The sequence below is a fragment of the Corvus brachyrhynchos genome, unplaced genomic scaffold (assembly GCF_000691975.1).
Source record: "Corvus brachyrhynchos isolate BGI_N302 unplaced genomic scaffold, ASM69197v1 scaffold281, whole genome shotgun sequence".
In the NCBI taxonomy this organism is placed as follows: Eukaryota; Metazoa; Chordata; class Aves; order Passeriformes; family Corvidae; genus Corvus; species Corvus brachyrhynchos.
The window spans coordinates 5,296,895-5,304,976 of NW_008236509.1; positions in this window are offsets into that span (position 1 = coordinate 5,296,895).

Below are 8,082 nucleotides of genomic sequence, written 5' to 3' on the forward strand. Positions count from 1 at the left end.
CGGACCGGGCCCGGCCGCCCCCCGCCCCGGGCACCGGCCACAGGGCCCCAGCGAGCACCGCCCCCCGCATCGCCCCCGCGGGGGTGTCAGCCGCAGGGAGGGAGGGATACAAGTACACCTTTCTGCTCTTAATAAAGAGAACCCCCTAAACCTGACGTTGCTCCGGTCTGCTCTTCCTCCCGTTGTAAATTACTGCTTTGCTAACAGCCTGCTCAAACACGGCTTGGGACAGAGGGACTTCTCAGAGTTGCTCAGGCCACATAGTTTGTCATTGATCAAAAACTAGGAAGGGAAAAAGATACAGGATCAAGTACAAAGTGTAAAACAATAAACCTTGATAGGGTAAGATGGGAAAAGGAAACAAAAAATTTGTTCTTAAACAAAATGTCAGATGTGTTTGAAGAAAACCCCATTGCAGCGCATCCTGTGGGGCTGACTTTGTAAGAAGCATTTCTTTTTCATGAAACAATATTTTGGGTGAATCTAGTAGCAGAATGGTGGCAGGTTGAGCCATGCATGTAACTGTTAGAAATCTGTCTTTACCATTTTTGAGTTGTTAAATCAAGGTGAGATCACAAAAAGAAAGGGTCTATAAAGTTACCAACTCCTTTCACATCACCTTTTCTCTTTCATGGAAAAAATAGCTTCCTAGCAAAGATTATGCCAAATCCTGCAGTCATCCAGAGTTAAAACTCCTGCTGCTGTTTGTGGGAGATTTGCATGCAACAATATTTATATTGCCTCTATAAACTAAATAAGTACTTTATCATCTTGACACTTTCTGCATGTTGTAAATAACTATGGTGCTGACAGTTAACTTTGTTGGGAAAATAGGCCAGACACTTAAGATGTATCTCTGCTTTTTTTACTATTATGCTGGGCATTGTAGATTAAAGCCTTATGAGGCTCAGGGGCCTTTGGGTCTACCATTTCTTATGCTGCCATCCCTTAAGATGCCTATAATTCAAATGCAGTCTCGACTCCCTTTCCTCACACCTTCCCTCATTCTCTAATCACAAGCTATCCTGTCTCTGGGCACACGTGAAGAAAATAGCTGCTGTAGAGACCAGTTGCTCATCTCAGGTTCAGGTGTACTGAGCTCCACAAGCTGCACCCTTCTTTGCTGACTGTTCCTTGAGAGGATTCAGGGAGGCATCTATTCCCATGTGTCTGGTAGATTCCTGGGAGCTCAGTGATGGGCTTAACTACATAGCCAGGCCCTTTACGGTAAGACACATAGCTACCAAGTGCAAGCTGTCACTTTAGTGTGGCCTTTAATATTTCATGATAACCTGTGATATCAATGTGCCTGGGCATTGACTTCAGAGCCTACTGAAGTACTTTACATAAGTACAGAAGGTCTTAAGACTAACACCAAGAAACAAAAGCAAAAAATAAATCAATCAGTCAGACAACCAACAAAAAGCTAACCAGAGACAGCAAGAGTAATAACTGAAGACTTTACTTACTGAATTGATATAAAGTAGTCTCTGCAAGTTCTGGGGTCGTTTGAGACCACAAACATGGACAACTCAAGAAGAGCAATATTTGCAGTGTCCAGGCAGCTTCTCTTTACAGGCAACTTTCTGTTGAGAAGCCAGGCCAGACAAGCTATTGTAACACAAGCACACCACTCACTTGGAAACATTTTAAATTTGTAATTAAGTTCACAAAACACTCATATAGATAGGAATTAGGCTAAGGTACTGTGCTTCAGCTTTCTATAAAACGTTTAAAGCTTATTCAACTGAGGCTGTTTGGTATTTGTCCTTGGTCTGTGTTAGCCAACAGGGGCTACTTGAAACAATTCTATTCCCAGGATGCTCTTGTTTCACCTAATGTTTTGTTTGGATCCCAATTCTTTGCCAGTCACACTACATGGTCTCCATCCATTTCCACCCAGGCTGGTATTACTGATAGCTGATGTGGCTGGTTGTAGTGGACTCTATTTTTGAGGTCTCCTCATGAAAGTACTGCATTGTAAATCATCCAGCTGTAGCTTTGTCAGCATAGTTATGCTTTCACCAGTGCCACAGAGGGTAAAAAAACAACTAGCTTTAGTAAATATTTTGTCTCTTTGTACATTTAGCGATTAAGAGGTGTATGCTGTTCCCTGCTGCAGTTGCTGACTCTCTGCCACTGCTCTTTTCAATCGAGCATGCTTTATTGAGGTTTAATTTAAATTTTATATCCAGATAGTGTCTCCCCAAGTAACACACTTGGAATGTCTGCTTTCGAATGAAGTCTGCAATTCGGGTTCTGCAGCCTTAGTGACTCAGTGGGCATAGCTTTTTTGGGATGCATCCAAGAAACAGATCTTCCTTGTGGCATGCCCCCATGAAGGCCCTCATTTAAATCCTGGCGTTGTCAAAAGACCCATTGATTTCAGTATTTTATCCTCCATGCCTGCTTAAGCATTAAAAACTTCTTTCTGTATAAATGAGGAAAAAGTACAAGAAGCAAAAATGAAGCAGCATACTGGTACTGTTGTCTTACAAATACTTGGCATGATATACTCTGCCGTGGTAAAGCTATTTTTTTTCCACTGAATAACATTAGTTTAAAGTAATATAAAGAACTGTAGAATTTGCTCTGCATAACCTCTTATGCAACAGCACCAAAATCAACCTCCAGCCCAGAAATGGCCTATAAGCTGGTGGCAAATGCACAGCTTAGCACTGGATTTCAGGCAACAGTTGTATACATCTTCCTCTGCAAACTATGCTTCATCTTTGGGTTTTGGCTCACATGTAGTTGCTATTTCTGTTGTAGATCATGGCAAACTTTGCAGCATCAGAATATTTCAGATGTAAATGGCCATTAATTTGGAGAACAGACATATGTTGTACAGTCCTAAAGGCCCCACAGGCTTAAGAGTATAAATGTTTTCTGAATAGTGGCTTCTGTTTTCCTGCTATGAACTGTACTATGACTTTACATAAAGATACCTTGTTTAAACATGAGACTAACAAGTATGTGTATGTAATTTCTAATTGTAGGGTGCAGTGCTAAATGCCCAAATGGCATCAAGTGAGGGGGGCATGAAATAGTCCATGAAAGAGTAATGCCGGGGGTTTTTGTAGGAAAATTGCCCTAAGAACATACCAGAAATTCTGTAGAGTAAAAAAAAAGGTATGGGGAATTAAGCTTTTATAATGCATTTAGTGTTCATTCAGTATAACTTTCCAATACAGCAGAAATTCAGAATCAGTATGCTGAAGCACAAACCATGACAAAGGTTCTAGGGCCAGAAGCATGTCTGGGGTTTCACCGAAATTTTGAATTTCTCAGGAAAGCATATTTAATTCAGAATTGGAACAGCTGACCAACAGATATCTCAAAAACAAATTTGTAGAGAAAACAACTTTATTGTTAGCTTGTTTAAGCTAACTGATTCTGATAACCCTTTTCTCCTTCACAAACTTCAGGCCGAAGCCACATCTGTGTCTGGGCACAGAATCCTCTGAGTCCGTTAGCACTGGCCTGTCTTGGATAAGCAGTACAGAAAACCAAATTCAAAAACCACAAGTATCTATAGAAAGATTGGGTATGAGGCTGAATGTGAATAAAAGTAATGGAAAAGGTCTGTCATGCTGGTTGTCTCAGAAGAGTTTGCAATTAATATTGAACCTACTTCAGCTTTAGCCAACACCAAAATGAGCTTGGCCTTGGCAAAAAAAAAATGGAAAAAGATTTTGCCACAGCCCATCTCTGTAGTGGGTGCTGGTTTACTTTATGGAAATATAATTTCCTTAAAGCAGAAAACTGAGGCTATGCTCAGTTTATAAAGCGAAATTATGCATCTGGATGCTTCATAGGAACAGAAAAGGTTAAAAGACAGTTGAAGCAGGATAAATATCTGCTGGTATTTTAGTAGTGCAGTTTCTGTATGGTGATGAAAAACCTTGAACCCCAAAAGGGATATTGCTAGCATCTCTTCAGCAAGGTTCCTGAAGTGGAAATAATAACACTTCCTCAGTGGAAATGAAAACACTTAAAAAACATCATCGCTGGCCAGCACATGGAGAAGTTTTCCAGTTACTGTAAATGTAATTTGTTACAGAGACAGCATATCATGCTTCTAACATGTTGATTTGATTTTCAATCCTTTCTGTATTATTTTTAATGTTCTTTGTAAGCATGAAAAGGCTGCATGTGGAAACACATACTTTGCAGTTGTTACAGAAACATGGTTCACTAATTATTCATAAAAAATGCTTTCTCCTTCCATCTAACCTGCTAGGAGTAAAATAAGATTTTAAAACCCTCAAATTTTCTTTTTCCTTCTCTCATTGTCTCACAAAATAGAGAGAGCTGACAATCTGACATGTCCTTCTCAGGTAGGGGTAGCAAAGAATTTAAATAAAAGCCTTGGAAGAAATCTAGAAGAGTCTGGTGGGGAAATGCTGATGTCATCTCCCATGGGACTACTCCGTTTTTACAGTTTCTCAGGATTTGTGGACCTGTGATGTAATGTATTCATTTGAGGCAGGGTCTTGAGAACATAGATTTTCTGAAAGCTGGATTTCACCAGGTCTGTTCTTCAGGTCGATTCCCCAACAATTTAAACACGCTAAAGAATTTCCAGTTTTACCACCTTTATAAGGATGGTATTTTCTGATTTATACACATAATCTTATATATTAAGATCAGGCATGAATTCCTGAATAAAAGCTAGATCCTGACACATTTATACTGGTTAGTCATCAAATTTCCTTTTCTCACTAATCTTTTAAGGTCTTTGCTCATGAATTTAAGGAGCCTACCTGTTTAGGCTAACCAACTGCATGTAGTTTTATTAAACATGTCTCCGCAAAGGATTAGCCTTCCTGTCTCAGGTAAAACTGAAATATACATAATAGTATCCTCTGTGCAGATAAAAGTAAGATAAGATGGAAAATGTCAAAAAATTTGTTGGATTTAACTAGTTTAATCTCCTCTCAGCTGTACCTTTCCAACCGCAGTGTAAAAAGAATAAACCACCCCATGCTTCTAAGTAAAATTCACTTGTATTCACAGATCTACTTTTTAGGAGTTGAAAAATATCCTTTTTGTACCCTAACACATTCACTCTGATTTTTATTTAGGTGTTTTAACCAGTGTATTAAAATTAAAACTAGGCAGACTTTGTATTTGAGCAGTGTAAACCCAGGCATATGGTTTCAATTCAAACATACCAAAACCTCTGTGTTAAAAAAAAAAAATCAAACAAACTGACAAAAAAACAAAAAAACCCCCTCCAAAACAACAACAGCAAAAAAACCCAAACAAAAACAAAACAAAAAAAAAACAAACAAAAAACCAGCATTCCCTTTAACAAACACTTTTATAAAATACTACTTGAAAAAACAGGTGAAAGAATTACTTACAGTCAGCTAAATATTTTTGTGCAGTTGTGGTTGACTGTTTCACAGGTTTTTAATGACTCAGTGCACACAGAGCACTCATTCAGCAGCCTGAACAGTGCATTATTCTTCCATGCTTGAGGCTGGTGCAGAATGTCAATATGGAATTTATACCTCCTACTACAATTTATTACTTTTATTTGGCATGGCTTAGGAATTGGCATTCAAGGTTATTTCCTTGTTGCTCTGCAGATCCTTCTGCAGAGGATGCAATGGATGCTGGTGAAATTTGCCTCTGCAGCTTGACCTGGAGCCCCAGCGTGGCTGTTTGCCCTGACTCTGAACCACAGAGCATGGGGTGCTCCTCAGAACTGCAGGACATGACCTGCCTGCTTCCACGTTTATGGTCAAGAAGCAAAGACCTATGATTGGCTTTAAAGTTTGGGGGCTAATTTAGGCTTAGGAAATATCACAGCTCTTCCAGCTTGGTTTCCTTGGATGGGAAAGCCCCATTCGGGGTCACTCACAGCCTCTGAACACCATGTTTGGTTTCATATATCAGCTTGTTCAAGTTCTTTAATCCCACTGTGGTTTATGCTCCCATAGAGCACAACCTGTGCAAGCTTTCCCTAGGCGTGTCTTTTCTGGGTGGTGGAAGGTCTAAGGCAGCAGTGCTGTAGTACCTTGGCAAATTTGGAAGGGTCTCCTACAAGATTAGATAGGTGATGCCTGAGTGTCAATATGCTAAAAGATCTCAGTGCCCAAACCCACAGAAACACACAGAAGAGCAGATTCCCTCTAGTAACAGGATAAACACTTCCATTTCACAGTAAGCAGCTTTGGAGGCATTTCAACAATTTCCTGTTCAGAACCCTAAGATGGTTCAGCAAAACCAAAGCAATGCTGTGACAACCATTTGAAATTAAAATTAAGAGAGTTTATTCAAAATGAAGAAGTATCTGGAAGGCAGGACAGGACAGCCCATCCTCTCCACAAGAGCAGCCCGGAGTACACCTCTGTGGGTTAAATGTCTGCAACGTGCTGTCTATCATACAGCAGTTTGGGTTGGAGGGGACCTTTAAAGGTCATTTAGTCCAACCTCCCTGCAATGAGCACGGACATCTTCAACTAGATGGAGCTCCATCCAATCTGAGTTTGAATATTTCCAGTTTGTATATTTATCCACCACCTCTCTGGGCAACTTGTGCCAGTCTTTCACCATTCTCATTGAAAAAAATTTCCTCTTGTCCTTTTACAGCAGACCTTGCTAAAAAGTTGGTCCCCATCTTTCTTGTAGCCCCCTTTAGGCAGTGGAAGGGGCTCTAAGGTGCCAGAGCCTTCTCTTTTCCAGGCTCAACAGCTTCCAGCAGCCTTGAGCAGAGGGAGCCTGTCTACAACTAGAGGGTTGCCTCACCTTCCCCTCCTGCTCTTCTCCCAAGGAACACCCTGTGTAACTATACTTCTAATATTAAGTCTGCAGGTGGCATCAGTAGTGGCCAAACAGAGGGAATAGCAGGAGCTGATCCTTTTTAGTCTTAATTCACTGCCAAGAATGTGAGCATGGCTCTGAGAATGGCATCTGGACATTCGCTGCCATTGCTTCTGCTGCAGTGACAAAAAAGGATTAAGAGTCTGATGATGCTTTAGCGTTAATGGAGAAATTAAATACTTGAATAACTAAGACTCTCAGAAAGAGATACCAAGGACTGCATGTTCAAAACTGCCACTCTCTAGCTCTTGTTGAAAGCAATGGGTACATTGCTCATGCTTTTGATGGGGCACTGTCAAACATGGAAATATTTCACTCTATATTGTAACTAGCTTGCTTGCACTTGGCTTACTTGCAAATTACTTGCAAACAGTAGCATTTTCTCTTTTCCTTTTCTTTTTGGTGGGGACCCTGCGGGTAATCTGTGAATTAGCACAATGAATAATACAGGAAACATTCTTTTCTTTTCTGTTAACATAACTTTCCAGAAATGTTAGGCATTTACAGATATGAGTTGTAATTCCTGGAATGTTCATTGTGTTAATTCCAGATGATTAAGAAAAAAGAAGTTGTTAATCAAATTACAGGCTGCTTTCTAACACTTCTCTCTGACCACCAGCTAATTATTGGTATGTGATGGGTAGCCCTGGGACAAAGTTGTTGCATGAGAAAAATCATCATGGCAAAGAATCCTTCTGATACAAATTTTCAGCAGAGGTTTGTTTCTGATGAGGTGCGCAAAAGTGTTGGCATTTACTAACGGTGTTGGTTGTCAAACATTTTCAAAGAATTAGTGGTATGATTTGATTAGGAACAACTCAGGATCTTGAAGATCACTCTTTGGAGAAAGCTGGTACATGCCAGAGCTGGTGGGGGATTTGAAAGTAGCCAGCCTTAACCACCAGAACTTTTGAGAACAGCTGGTACATGTTCCTGTGACACGGTAACAAACCCAAAACAGGAGCTCTTCACCACTCATCACCTGTACATCAGCCAAGGTGATGAAAACCATCAAGACATCTGCATCTTTAAAAAAGAGAGCGGCAGAGAAAATCTCAGGAGGCAACATAGTGCCATTGACATGGCTTTTCAATATCCCCAGGGATGGTGGGTGACTCCACCATTTCCCTGGCAGCCTGTTCCAGTGCTTGACAAACCTTTTGGTGAATTTTTTTTTTTTATATCCAATCTAAACCTGCCCTAGTGCAACTTGAGTGCCGTTCCATCTGTGCTTTTACAGAAGTTAAG